The sequence below is a fragment of the Pinus tabuliformis genome, chromosome X (assembly GCF_031772625.1).
Source record: "Pinus tabuliformis cultivar Carrire ecotype Pingquan chromosome X, CPIR1, whole genome shotgun sequence".
NCBI lineage: Eukaryota > Viridiplantae > Streptophyta > Pinopsida > Pinales > Pinaceae > Pinus > Pinus tabuliformis.
Window position 1 is genome coordinate 86,436,378 of NC_142308.1, and position 15,777 is coordinate 86,452,154.

General features: G+C 38.0%; 1 long non-coding RNA gene across 1 annotated transcript; it reads right to left on the reverse strand.

Moving 5' to 3' along the window:
• Positions 1–5,368: 5,368 nt before the first annotated feature.
• Positions 5,369–12,159, reverse strand: LOC149138501 (uncharacterized). The gene is made up of 2 exons (XR_016264110.1): positions 12,089–12,159; positions 5,369–5,755 (listed from the first exon to the last, which is right to left on the reverse strand). It is a non-coding gene; the product is annotated as an uncharacterized LOC149138501 (long non-coding RNA).
• Between the last annotated feature and the right edge of the window lie 3,618 nt (positions 12,160–15,777).

Consider the following 15,777-nt stretch of genomic DNA (forward strand, 5'->3'; position numbering starts at 1 on the left):
ACATGTTCAGAAACAAAATAATTCCCAAATTAGTTGACACTAGGGTCTAGATTAAAGCGTCGCTCCCAACTTGTTAAATCATCCTCAAAAAGTGTAATCATATGGTGTCTATGGGATGAAAAGCAAACTTCTATTCTGGAATCAACAACCAAGCCCTCATTTGAAATTTCTTCATCCTATAATATTTTTGGTTGATATAATGAGGAATGAGGTTAAGTTACCAAATTATTATGTATTCAAATTTTTTCTCTTTTTTTTAGTTTGAACCACGGGGATTTGAACTTTGAATCTTATCGTTTATATAATACTTTATATCATGGCAATCATTAATTGAGTTGTCTCGTGGGCTAACTCTTCCCCTTTTCTAATTTGAATTTTAAACATTAGTTTACATGATGTGTTGTGTGAGTGATAAAAGAACATTATAACAAGATGTAAATATCGTGATTTTAATATTTGTAATTTTTCATCCACTCTTTATTAGTTCACAGTTGTTGCAAATTCAAAATCCCAAATATTTGATTTCTACCAATTTTAAAAAATTATATTGCAATATAGTTAAGGTATTAGTTTCCATTGTAGACTATGATGTTAAATATGAACTTTCTACATATGGTTTTTCTAGTGAACTGATAATTTGTTGTAGCCCAATATTGCAGAACCAAAAAAAAAATTTTTGGGGGGCAAATTTGTGCCAACAATCAAAATTAAAAGAAATGTCATTTTGATGATGTTATGGACTGGGTTTGACAAATTACCTCCTTTAATGTGAATTGTGGTGTTTATAATTTCCATTAAAAAAGTTAAATATGAGAAAAAAATAAAAGGAGTTTGATTACCTTTCATTCTTTCACAAAGCATGTACAAGCTATATCCTGCAATTACTGCCTATGGATTCTTAAATTCATAGCTAGTATTTGTTGTTTTCTTTCCTTTGTTTGCGAGCCCCTAGAATGAACTTTTGGCCTCTTCGATAATTCTATCTTGGAAATTGGTAATGTGGAGAAGCGGGCCCAACCACTTGCATTATTCCTTTAAACTGTGGAATATTTTGTCGACTTACTTATTCACTTGTACAACTCCAGAATTAGAATTTTCCACTAGGTCTGCAATTTTCCATGCTTCATAGCATGCTAGTATGTAGTCATTCATGGTATCAGTGAAAGGACCCACTAGAGCCTTGATAAAATGAATACAGGTCAGCAAGGTAAAAAATAGCAACAATTGAAGAATAAGAGCTTCAAGAATGAGAGAGTCCCACAAAATCCAATAGGTTTTATTCGTCTTTGACATCCATGTGTCTAGCAATAGTTGTATACCTTCTATGCAAAATGACAAGCTCAACAGACTCATTGTATTGGATAGGCGCAAGAGGTTAATGTAGAAATATACCTCATAATTTCACTAATCATGAAATGATTCACCTCTGGTTAATGCAAAGCTCAAATTAGGGTGTGACATAACTCCTTATACGTGGCAAAGATATTTAACGATTCAAGGAGGATAATTCTTTGTATCTTTTCCTCATGGGAGGATGTTTTGTATGGTAAATATTAAGTATCATGTATGTCACTTTATTTTCATACAATCACATATAGGAGGATATTTTTTAATGAAAATATTAAGTACCATGTAGTAATCTTACTTTGACATTTTATCTATTAAATGTTACTTATTTTCAATATAAATGATAAAATGTAAAGATAATGAACCAATCATTGACTTACTATAAAATGCTTAATATTTACCTAATTCTTACTCCCTTCCAAACCTCCTTTCCTCACCTTCTTAAAATTTTCCATGATGTGTTCCACACCTTTTTAAGAGTTCCCTTGATGTGATTTATCCTTTGTTGATTTTTTTCAAATTCTCAATACCATATGTACATGATAGGGTGTTTGTCAACCACCACGTAAAATTTCTTTTGTCACCTTCGCAATAGTTTCTGTGATGCTTAACTCATTTTTTTATTATGTTTGATTTCTAGATACCAAAAATGTCATAGGAAAGAAATTTCGGTTAAATTTGTGTGATAACAATATTATGATTTGTTACCCCAAATGGGGTATCTAGCATGACCTTCCCACATAATGTTGTCATCGATTAGTGACCAACGAGTGTTCCTCCTTGAGATGCCTGAGAACATGGTGTGGAAATTGTGTGATTCCATAACATGCAGATGCTTTGGTACATAAGTGGGAAATTTCAAATCATTATGGACTTAACTATTGCTTCCATCCACCTTGGAGCATGATTTTAAATTGTCCTTTTTACTCATTTAGTCACTATTTCTATGGCCATGAAATCCCATATAACCATTATTGATATGGTCACGAAAGGAAGAATTCATGGTTATAACAATTTTGGTTTCTCACCTTGTTGATAAAGTGCCTCAACCCTCTCTATAATTTGGCTTTTATAGTCAGCTTCAATTTTTCTACCAGTGTATATACTCTCAATCTAAGATTTGTTGTTGGCCTAGAGTTAGAGCTTCTCTACCATAGGATGTTATATCTCCTTCCCTAGCAAGTTTCATTTTATCAATCTATTAATTCCATACACTCCCTTAGTCAACTCTTTGTTCATAAATTCCCTAACAAAATTTCGCCCACATCTTCTCTATCGTTCCTTCCCTTCCTGCACACATGTCTTTGTCACTATGCCTTACACTAATACTGGTCATGATCATTGGGGATGTCAAGGGTGTTTTAGCCATCCTATCTCATGGACCCAACATGGTACAAAGGCCTACATTTCCCTTTACTGAGAGCTCATCATTTTAGAAGCTCGAGACAAGATCAATGTTGTTGAGGACAAAAATTGTGTGGAGAAGAGATACATTTATAGTGAATATATAAAGGGAGATATGGGGAATTGGGTCCCAAGTGCATGTAACACTCATGGGAGAAATACCAAATATTTAAACACATTGGACCATTATTGGAATATAAATACAATCATGGGAAAAAGTGTTTGTGTAAAGGCATGAACCACAATAGGAAATTTTCTATGTTTCGACACCCTCCCACTATAGGTAAAAAACGAGACCACATGGTCACCCTTTTACCAAGGAAAGTAATTGATTTGGATTTTCTAATAAAAAAGGAGGATGATGACAATTTTGAAGCAATTCGATTTGAATCTTCTCAAGCATAACACACACAAGTTTATGTTTTTTTATTTCTATGTTTCTCTCTCTTCTTCTTTTTTAGATATAGAGGAATTGATAATTCATCAAGATTACTTAGGTGAATCCTAGGTTCAAATCCTATTAGTTGCGACTATAATCTCTAGGCTAGTGCCAATAGCCCACAAGATAACACATAGTAGGAAACTTATTTCAGCAATCAATTCCACTAAATTATTTATTGACTTTTCCTTTCCCTTGAATTCTTCATTAGTTGCACATGATCATTTCCATACATATTCATTTTGCTCTCCATGTGTAGTTAATATCATGAGCTCAAACTATACATGTTTCACCTAGCTTATACCGCATGTTCTTGTATAGTATTTAGTGCTTCCACACATATCTCATCATACATGCTTCTTCCATGCATGTTCCTAGCACAATATTTTACAATCCTAAAGTAAACAACATATTGTGTTCTTATTTCTCTTCATATCATGCTACTCATAGTTCACTCTTATGTCATACTCATAGACTTATTTGTTTCGAAAATGCTTCTACATTACATCGATGTGTAATTTTTTCTCAGCGACAATATCTTAGCTCTCTACCATTCTAGTGATTCTACTCTTGGTTCTGTATTTTGGTGTCGTAGTAGTTCCTATTGGGTTTTTCATGTACACAAGCCCTCTAAAACTCGGTTCTATAGCAGATGGTAACAATAGGAACACCACTATTATTTTCCCTAAATTTTTTATACAACCCATTTCATATCATTCGCAGAAGGAGCTAAGAAATGAAAGATCCAAACATGATTTTGAAAGAGGAAAACAGAATTGAGAGTAAGTGTAATACCCTTTGTTGCACGAACTTTTATTTTGTTTTACCAAGTTTTACGCAGAACTTCAGAAACTCTTATCTTTTTTACTTAACACAATTGTTATATAATTAAGGTTGGAAAATCCAGAACAATATGATATTTTGTTTAAAGAATTTAAACAATTTTATTAAGGAAAATTGAATTAAAACAGTTACATAACTTCTTGGACAGTTAGAAATAGTTTCCATCTTTATTTTCCAAAAGGAAAGGGAAAAGAGGCAGGAAGGGTTGTTTTTGGGTTTGAGTTTTGGACTTCCTTGAGCTGGGTGGAAGGAACCAGTGGGAAAAATAAATTATGACAAACAGTCGAACTGGTGTGCGACTTGAGGCTGGACAACAGTCTTGAAGCCCAAGATACCAGACTGTGAATGCTTAGTGACTGTCAGGGTAAGGAAGTGCTCGTTGGGGGATGCTTGATGTAATTGCCAGGTCCATGGCTGGGTGGTGAGACCTTCCAGGAAAAACAGAGAGTATTTATATAGTTAAGTTAAGTTTTTAATTATATTTTGATGTATATAGAAAAGAAAGGTAGGAAGTAGCTTTTATCTTTTATTAAGATTATGGTCTCGTGGTTGAGATAACAAATGATACAATCTATTCCATAGATGATTGAAAATATGTTAATACTATTAGTTTTATTCTAAGACTGAATTGTTTGTTCCTAGAATAATAAAATATTTAGTACATTACTGTTTCGAGCAATTATACAAAGAACATTTTTCAAATGCTTGTAGGCTACTTTTTCTCTCTGAGATTTCCGCAAAAGAAATAAATGTAAAAATTATAAAAAACAACAATCATTTGGGAACAAAATTCAAATCAATATAAATACAATATCAGAACCCTTATCACTACTATTAAATACAACATAAGAATTTAGTCGACATACAAAGGGCGATATTGCTCCCAGTTAACCATCAACAAATTTATGAATGCATACATAAATTATCAACAAAACAGTTAAGGTGAAATTCTGAATGTGTGTGTGTATATATATATAGACATATATATATATATATATATATATATATATATATATATATATATATATATATATATATATATATATATATATCTATATATATATATACATATATATATATATATATATATATATATATATATATATATATATATATATATATATATATATATATATATATATATATTATCAACAGATCAGTTAAGGTAAATCTCTGAAGGCATACATAAAGTATTGACAGAATAGTTAAGGCAAATTTTATGAGTGCATATATAAATAATCGACAAAACAGTTAAGGTCAATGACCGAATCTCTGTCGAATCCCAGAGGATAGACCGAGAGCCGACCAACCTTCATAACAACAGAATTCAAAGAAGACCTTAAACTATTACTTCCATTAAACCAAGAAAAGTAGCCAAGCACAAATATAAACCTTCGAGTCACAAATTGTTAAATACACAGTGAATGCATTGTGCAGTCGGGTTGAATACCCAGATCCACTTTAAAATTATATAACCAAACTGTATTTCAAGGTAACCTCATATGTAAATCTAAAACTACTCATACGACAAAGGAATTGTCCGACTTCGCTCAAGCCCAGCAAACCCAAGTAACTTTCATCAGAAGACAAAATGAATAATTCTTTCCCTTTCTCAATACCGTTGAGGTTTCATGACAACAACCTAAAAGCACCAAGGATGAGTACGCTGTTAGGGGAATTTTCATAGACACGCACAAGAAAACTGCTGGATGAAGGAGGTACCTGCAAGAACAAAGCAACATATTAGACCCTTGGCATTCATTACCAATTTCAAAAACAAGGAAATCTAAATTTATGACCAAACGTATTCTGTTACCTCCTTACCTAAAGAAGAGCTTGTTATGCTCTTAACCTGCAAAATGATACCCAAATACAGAATATGCGAAGAAAAGATACGCAGAACACAGAATAGCAATGATTTTATTATTCAGAGAGTAATGTTCACTTGCCTCTTCGAGGGGGCAACCTCCAATAGAGCAGATCTCGACTACAAAATAAGACAAAATGCTCCTCGCAGGGAGTCTCTATCCTTTATATATGACTCATACATGTAATACCACGGGCCAATACCGTGGGTTTTATTAATACCATCTATCTAATACTATGGCCCATTTGCAACTAACTGTGGTCCCGTCATTAATTGAGGGTTAACCACTCACAATTATTAATATGGGCTTTATTGACTCTTGACTATGACGTGATCCCATGACATAAATAAGGCGGTTAGGGTGGGACCCTAACATTCCCTCCCCCTTAAGACTAGCCTTGTCCTCAAGGCTGAAGCTGCGGAAACTACTGAACAAATAGTGGCTGGTTCCCAAGTTGCATCTTCCGGAGAGGTGTCTTTCCATTTGACGAGGACTTCCTTAATCACGCGGCCGCGCAGGTGCTTGTCTCGTGTGTCTAGAACCTGTTCGGGTTGAAGCCAGATTGACCCTTCGTCGTCCAATTCAGGTAGACTGGTTTGAACACGGCAATTGTTCCCAATCACTTTCTTGAGGCACGATACATGGAAAACTGGATGGATTTTTGCCGTAGGTGGCAAAGCCAACTTGTAAGCCACTTCTCCAATACGTTGAAGTACTTGGTATGGTCCGTAGAATTTTAGAGAGAGCTTTTGACAACCCTTTTCTTTGATTGATGTTTGCTTATATAGTTGTAGCCTCAAAAAGACCTGATCCCCTTCTTGAAATTGGTGCTCTGAGTGATGCTGGTCGGCCTGTTGCTTCATGCGGTTCTGAGCTTGATGAAGATTCTCTCTAAGATGGGCGAGCATGGTTGCGCGGTGTTGTAGGAGTTGATCCACTGCTTGTACTTTGGAGCACCCCTTGAGATAAGAAGTAGGGGAAGGCGGATGTTGACCATATACTGCTTCATAGGGAGTCATTTTGGTGGTGGCATGATAGTTGGTGTTATACCACCATTCAGCCAGAGGTAACCACTGTACCCAAAGGTGTTGCTTTTCTAAAGTGAAACACCTAAGGTAGGTTTCTAGACATTTGTTGACGGCTTCGGTTTGACCATCTGTTTGCGGATGATATGAAGTACTGAGTTTGAGTTGAGTGCCTTGTATCTTGAAGAGTTCCTGCCAAAAATTACTGGTGAAGATCGGGTCGCGGTCGGACACAATAGAGGTGGGCATGCCATGCAATTTGAAGATCTGATCCATGAAAGATTGAGCAACCAAAGTTGGTGTAAACAGGTGGGGTAGGGCGCAGAAATGAGCATACTTCGACAGTCGGTCCACAACCACCATGATGACTGACTTGTTCCCTGACTTTGGAAGACCTGTAATGAAATCCATAGAAACCTCCGTCCAAATTGATGCCGGAATGGGCAACGGTTGTAATGTGCCTGGTGTGTTTACGGTTTCCCCTTTGTGACATTGACAGACATCACATTCTGCTACGAAAGTAAGGATGTCCTTTTTCATGCCTGTCCAAAAAAATGATCTTCTGGTGCGAGCATACGTCTTCTGAAAGCCCGAATGTCCTGCAATGGGAGATGAGTGCAATTCTGCCAAAATGCGACTTTTGAGGGTGGATGTTGGTGATATTACGACTCTGTCCTTGTAGTGAAGAATATCATTCTGCCACGAGTAGCCCTTGTTGGAATTAGGATCTACCTGCAATTGAGAAATGAGTTGGGAGAGCCCGGGTAGTGAAAACCATTCCCTGCAAGCCTCTCCAATCCAGTCTGGAATGGGGAGGGAAATTGCGAGCAGAGTACTTTCCTCCTCAAATTGGCGAGATAATGCATCTGCTACACTATTGTCTTTCCCTTTCTTGTAAATGATCTCATAATCATATCCCAGCATTTTGGCTAACCATTTATTTTGTTGTGGGGAGGATAGGCATTGCTCCAAAAAATATTTAAGACTGTGATGATCTGTGCGGATTTGGAAACGTCGCCCCAATAAGTAAGGTCGCCAGGTCTCTACTGCATGTAAGATGGCCATCATTTCCTTCTCATAGGTAGATTGGCCCAGATTCCTCCCACTGAGTTGTTGTCTTGTGAAGGACAATGGTCGCCCTTCCTGCATTAAGACCGCCCCAATACCTGTACCCGAAGCATCACATTCGATGACAAAGGATTTGGTGAAGTCAGGTAGTGCTAGGACTGGAGTGGAACACATGGCGTTTTTGAGAGCGGTAAATGCCTGTTGTGCTTCCTCGTTCCAGAAGAAGGAATTTTTCTTTAGGAGTTGAGTGAGGGGCTTCGCTATGCGGCCATAGTTGCGGACAAATTTACGATAATAGCCTGTGAGACCCAAAAATACTCTCAAGCTCTTCAAGGTCTTAGGTTGAGGCCATTCTTGCATTGTCTGGATCTTTTTGGGGTCCACCTTGACACCTTCACGCCCCACAATGTGGCCCAAATACTCAACTTCTTCCATGCCAAACGAACACTTGGACATCTTGACAAATAATTTATGCTGGCGGAGTAGTTGCAAGAGTAGATCTACATGCTGAAGATGTGCAGCCCAAGTGCCACTATAGATGAGGATGTCATCGAAGAAGACAAGGACAAATTTTCTGAGATATGGTTTGAGAATGTGATTCATAAGGCTCTGAAAAGTAGAGGGGGCATTACAGAGACCAAATGGCATGACTAGGAACTCATAATGGCCTTCATGAGTTCTAAAAGCCATCTTGGGAATGTCGACTTCCTTCATGCAAATTTGGTGGTAGCCTAAGTGAAGATCCAACTTAGTGAAGAATTGAGCCCCATTAAGTTCTTCCAGCAAATCATCAACCACCGGGATGGGAAATTTATCTTTGACTGTCAACTTATTGAGGGCCCTGAAGTCGGGACACATTTTCCACTCCCCATCTTTCTTGAGCACCATGACCACTGGGGATGAATAAGGACTAATGCTGGGACGAATGACACCTACTTCCAACAGTTCCTTGATGATTTTTTCTATTTCATTCTTTTGGGTGAACGGATATCGGTATGGCCGCACATTTGGGGGTTGGGCCCCTGGAACCAAGGTGATGCTATGATCATGTTCCCCTCGCGAGGGTGGAAGCTCATGAGGCTTGTCAAAGACTGTCCGATGGTTATTTAAAATCTGTTGCATCTCAGGATGAATTGGCAGAGACATGGTTTCGACTACCTGGATGGCATTAAATTGAGCTACCACTCCATGATGGCCCTTTTTTAACAATTTTTCCATCCTATGCGAGCTGATGATAGAGGGAGCTCCCGCCTGGAGTCCACGGAGAGTATGTGTGGAGTTGTTCTGCTTAAAACTCATATATAACTCCTGGAAATCCATAGTGATTAGCCCAAGAGTGCGGGGCCATTTAGCGCCGAGGACAATGTCGCAACCCCCCATGTGTATGGAAAACATGTGGGTTTTCAACTGATAATCCCCCATTTTAAGTTTGACATTTTCACGACGGCCTTCACATTTCATTGTGCCCCCATCCGCAATTTGGACTTGGAAGTTAGAAACTGCTCGTACCAAACAATGCGCTGCTTCTGTGATTTTTTGATGGATGAAATTATGGGTACTTCCACTATCAATCAAGACTACTACTGGGCGATGTTTAAGAAAACCCTGGATTTTGAGAGTTTGAGGGGAAGAAATCCCTGCCAACACATGCAGTGAAATAACTGGTTCGTCAGAGACATTTTCCTTTGCGTTGTCTTCTTCTAGCGCCTCATGTTCCTCAAGTGGTGGATCTTCCTCTGTTGAGCTGTAGTCAGTGGCATCTATTTGAAAAATTTGGGCTCCTTGCATTGATGACCTGGGGAGTATTTTTCATCACAGTAGTAACATAGTCCTTGCTTCCTTCTTTCGGCCATTTCCGCAGGTGACACCTTTTGGACCTTAAGTGTTTGAGTCGTGTTGTGAGCCTGTGGGGGACGACCTTTAGCGGGGAAACTTGGGCGACTGTATTGGGCTGCTAATGCACGTTCCACCTTACGAGCTACCTGGCAAGCGTCTGTCCACGTGGGAGGGTGGTGAAGTAGAACTTGAGCTTTGATGGCTTCTTTAAGACCACTGATAAAACATTCCGTGTAGAACTCATCTGTGAGACCCCTAGTGTGGAAGGCTAAGGCTTCAAAAGCGGTAATATATTCATCCACTGTGCCAGTATGTCAGAGCTTAGTGAGACGACCCAAAAAAGTGTCTTCCTATTCAAAGCGATCTCGAAGAGCTTTGGCAAATTGGGTCCAATTCTTAAAAGGTCCATTGCAACGCTGATGCCATTCCCACCATTGCCACCGTTCATTGTCCAAGTACATGCTCCCCAACATAAGCTTATTCGCATCATCTGGGATATGATTCAATTTGAAATACTGCTCCACTTGTGCTAGCCATGTGGACGGGTGAGAACCGTCAAATTTATGCATATCCAACTTGGGAGGTCGATGACTGGGTGGTGGATGGGTGTGCCAGACGTGAGGAGAGTGGCTAGACTCACCCTCATTGTATTCATTTCTATTATACTCCTCCTCGTGGGCTGGCTCCTTGCCCTTCGGAAGAAATTGCTGTATCTGGAGACTTAGTCCTCGAAACTCATTTTGGAGGGATTGCATGGAGTCTTCCAGTTTTTCTATCCTTTCATTTGCCATCGCTTGAGCTCTAGTCTCTACCATACACCAACCTGATGAAAAATTGGGACCGCCGAAAAAATTTGACTAATAAATTGAATGGTACCACCTTGCCCAGCTCATCGTCCTGATTCTGATGGGCTAGATCACCAACAAGCGCCCTGGGAGATCTCCTTCTCTTTTTTTTTTTTTTTTGAAAACTCCTAACGGAGTTTTACTCCTTCTTGATCAATACTGCAGTCGCCAAATCCTCAAAATGTCAATGCTGCCAAAAGTCCTGTGAAAAGTATACCCCGGTATAGGAACCCTTCACAACAACTCCGATCTGGTGGGTCTAAGAGATCTGAATGGCGGAACAACTGCTGCGACGGATCTGATGGATTTGATGTCTGCTGCCGCTGCACCCGTGGATCGGGAATAGATGATGTGTGATCCCCCGATAGAAAAGGAAACTATGGTCGTGAGGAGTGTCAGGTGCTACAGATCGCAATATACATAAGGGTCTGGCAGTAGTACTCGGCCCAATGTTTCAGGGCTCTAACTAAGGAGGATCGACCGTACCCTTAGCCGTACAACCCGACTTCCCTATCGTACGGGCGAGTAATCTCTCTGAGTGCTTTTCTCAGTGTACTGTAGCCACAAGACGGCTGACAGTTTATCTATGGCGAGGTTTCAAGGGAGCCTAGGGGGCTTCCGATATACCCAGAGGGTACATGGAAGACAGTCCGTGCGCGGTTCTGTCGAATGCGCTACTACTCGAAGGGGTACCCACAAGGGTTACAAGGGAGTCCAACAGACGTGACCACCTCTTGTATTTCCTGCGTGCATGCCTCCCCAAATCCATAGGTTTATGCGCTTAACGACAGATCCCGTGGTTTAAAGACGCCGGAACACGTCTCTAGCCAAAAATCTTTTTGCCAAGAATTGGAGATCCCACCAGCCCTGGAAAGTGCTCTGATACGACTTGTTATGCTCTTAACCTGCAAAATGATACCCAAATACAGAATATGCGAAGAAAAGATACCCAGAACACAGAATAGCAATGATTTTATTATTCAGAGAGTAATGTTCACTTGCCTCTTCGAGGGGGCAACCTCCAATAGAGCAGAGCTCGACTACAAGATAAGACACAATGCTCCTTGCAGGGAGTCTCTATCCTTTATATATGACTCATACATGTAATACCACGGGCCAATACCATGGGTTTTATTAATACCATCTATCTAATACTACGGCCCAGTTACAACTAACTGTGGTCCCGTCATTAATTGCGGGTTAACCACTTACAATTATTAATATGGGCTTTATTGACTCTTGACTATGACGTGATCCCATGACATAAATAAGGGGGTTAGGGTGGGACCCTAACAGAGCCGCTCCATGTGAGGTAGAGCCAAAGGCCTCTAATATCAGGCGATAGTTAATATACCTCTACAAGACTACGCAAAGAAATAACTAGGTTTCCAAATTATGAGATTGAAACCTTACCACGGAGGGAAGATGTTCCTCACACCTTGTGGTCCGGCTAAAAGGAGCGAGGCAGCAACCGAAGCAGCACCTGCAAATGGTAACCTCAACAATCATCATGAAAAGTGAAAGAATGAAACCAAATATAGAGTATGGGTAGAGAACAGTTACCAATTTACTATTGTGCTCGCCAGGCAACGACGGAGTGTGGGGGTTCAGTGCCATTGTGGTATCTGCCATGAAACCTCAAACTATTCACAGAGTCATGATATCCCCTCTATCGATCTTGACATAGTTGCAGAGCATGATACTTGGAAAATACCACATGCAAATGACAAATGAGCAAGTTTTGTAGTCAAAAGAGGGGTTAGGGTTAGCAGGAAACAACTGAACCATCAAATTCACCCTCAGCATATCCCATGGTGGAAAAAACTTCTCCATTAATGCTTTGGCTCTCTGGAAACAGGCTGGGCTGTTAGCATTAACATTGCAGACCAAGTGGCAGTGTCTCCATTCAGTGTGTAGTCAAGGTGGTGTCAATTCCACCATTTCCGAGTAAGCGTGTAATGGGCAAAGCCATCAACCTTGTAGATCCACTGGAAAGGCACTTTATGAACCTTTCCAATCACGTTATCCCTTCTAATTATATGGATGAGACCTTACAGTAAACGATTGCGCAAAGATTAAGATAGGGTCATTGTAATATTAGTTCTATAGTGTCAGTTAAATAAAAGTATATATATATATATATATATATATATATATATATATATATATATATATATATATATATATATATATATATATATCTATATATATATATATATATCTATATATATATATATATATCTATATATATATATATATATATATATATATATGTTCTAGCGTTGAAGTGTTACAGTAAGGCATAACAATGATATAAATCACTCCATTCTATCTTTTTCCTTCTATAAGTGTGATTCCTTACTCTAACCACTATCTATATAAAATCGTGAATTAATGTGTCAAACTAAATATTTGTGAGTGCCATTTGATTATAATTGAAGTTGACAATACTTAACAAAAAAATTGAAGACTCCCTTCAAATTTATAATATTCCACATTATTAAATAAATTTTTAAAATTTTATAAAATAAGACTCTTTCTTCTAATGAATATTCCACTTTATTCAATAGATATTTCAAACTTTATGATTTTTAAAAAAAGATTGTAATATTATTTCCTATTAAAACTGTATATTATGCAACTAGCTTAAAAAATAGAAGAAAAGATATATCAACAACTTCAGAAACAACCTCTTCGAGGGGGACACATCATTTACATCACATAAATGAACAACCCTTGGATGATACAAATGACAAGACCTCCTTGGTATATATAAGTCTAAGGGGTGACAATATAATGAGAGCCTACCTAACAATAATAATGTAATGGAACAACAATAACAATAGGAGGCTACACTAACAATGAAAATAAGGGGGCTACACTAGTACTATAGGGACCTAATATGCCCCTCTCCAAAAAAGTGTTGTCCTCAACACTTGAGTAGTTCTAGATGGTTCTGTATAAAATTCTCATCCTCCCATGTCGAATCTTCAACAGGTAAGTTCTTCCACTTAATGCGATACTCTGAAACCGATCAATTTCATAGCTGTGAAGTTCTTGTTTGTGTGACTGCTTCAAACTCCAATATGATTTTTCTTTCTTTGTCAAGTTTTGGAAATATTGTTTGAACTGGGAGCTTGTCACTGGTAACCTTATTTAAGCATGAAACATATAAAACTGGATGTAATTAGGAAGAGGCAAGCAACTCCAATTTGCATGCCATGGTACCAATATTTTGCAACACCTTGTAAGAACCATAGTACTTGGGTGATCATTTATTATCCTTCTTAGCTAGCTTGAGGGACATTTTTTTGTATGGTTGTAGCCGTAAAAACATGTAGTCGCCTACATCAAAACTTCTTTCACTGTGATGTTGATATGCTTGTTGTTTCATTCGATTCTGCGCCATAGTGAGTTTATCCTTTAAGAGTTGGAGAACTTGTTGTAGCTGCTCAATGTCATCTTCCATTGCTTAAACCTTGGAATTTTCTCTTAAAGATGATGTGATGGATGGTGGATGATATCCATAAAGTGCCATAAATGGCATCATTTTTACTGCATAATGGAAGGAAGTGTTATACCACCATTCAATGATGGGTAACCACTTAACCCATTCTATTTGTTTATCATATACAAAGCAACGAAAATATCCTTCCAAACATTTGTTCACTATCTCAATTTTCTCGTTAGATTGAGTATGATAAGATGAGCTATGAGCTAATTGAGTAGCAAGGCAAGAAAGTAATTTTGTCCAAAAATTTCTAGTGAAGATGGGATCTCTGTCACTTACAATCATCTTTGGATTTCCATGTAGCTTTTGAATTATTTCCATAAATGAAATAGAAATTGTATTGGCTTTAAAAGGACGAGATAATGCACAAAAGTGTGCATACATTGTAATTATATCAACTACCACCATGATGACACTCTTTCCTTCACGCTTGGATATAATTATGATAGAATCCATTGAGACCTCCTCCCAACGCTGACTTGGAATGGATAAAGGTTGTAACAGACCCAGGGTCTTAATTGTCTCAACTTTATTTTTTTGGAAAACCTAACATTCTACCACAAACTTCTAAATATTAGATTTAAGGCCATACCCAAAAATTTCCTTCTTGATCCTATGGTAAGTTTTTAAAAATCTTGATTTCCCTCGTAAGGGGAAGATGTGCAATTCCAAAAAAATATTTTGTTTGAGTTGGGAATTATTACAAATATATAAGAAATATTTGTACCATAATGAATCATTTTTCTAGATAAATGTATCGATCTTCCTGCAACCTTTGAATGAGTGTCCAAACCTCTTTGTCATTATTTCATTCATCCCTTGCTTCAGTTATCCAATCTGGTTGGATAATAGAAATGGAACTAAGTAATGATTCCACATCCTCATCCTTTTCTGAGAGTGCGTCTCTAACAACATTTGTCTTCCCTTTTTTATATATCATTTCAAAGTCATAGCCCAACATCTTTGTGACCCATTTTCTCTACCCTTCTGAAGATAATGTTTTTTCCAAAAAGTATTTAAGGCTATCGTGATCTGTTTTATCTTAAAGTGTCTTCCCATTAGGTAAAACCACCATCTCTTTAATTCATGTAGTATTTCCAACATTTCCTTCTCATAAATAGGTTTGTGTAAATACTTTCCCTTGATTAGACAACTTTGAAAAGAAATGGGTCTTCCTTCTTGTTAGAAAATAAGAAAGGTAGAAAGATTTTCTTATCATTTTCTTATACTTGATAATTACTTGTGATGTTATTGACTTCTTATTAGGTTTCCTTATATCTTCTTTCTTTTAGTTCATCAAGTAATTACCAAAGAAATAACACATCAAACAATGAACACCAGATGTAGGCTCACAACTAGGGAAAACCCCTCTAGGGGAAAACCCAGTCACTAATTCTTCCTTTAATAGTTTTCCGAAGATATTCCAAGACTCTTGACCTTGACACAAACTTTCCTCCACACCAAGTCAACCTTCCTCTTTTGTTGCAGATGATCCCACTTGACCTAGCAGCAGCAACGGTAGTGGCAGCACTTTCTTCGACCCAAAAACTTCTATCTTGCCTTGGAGACTTCGATATTATCTTAGAAACTT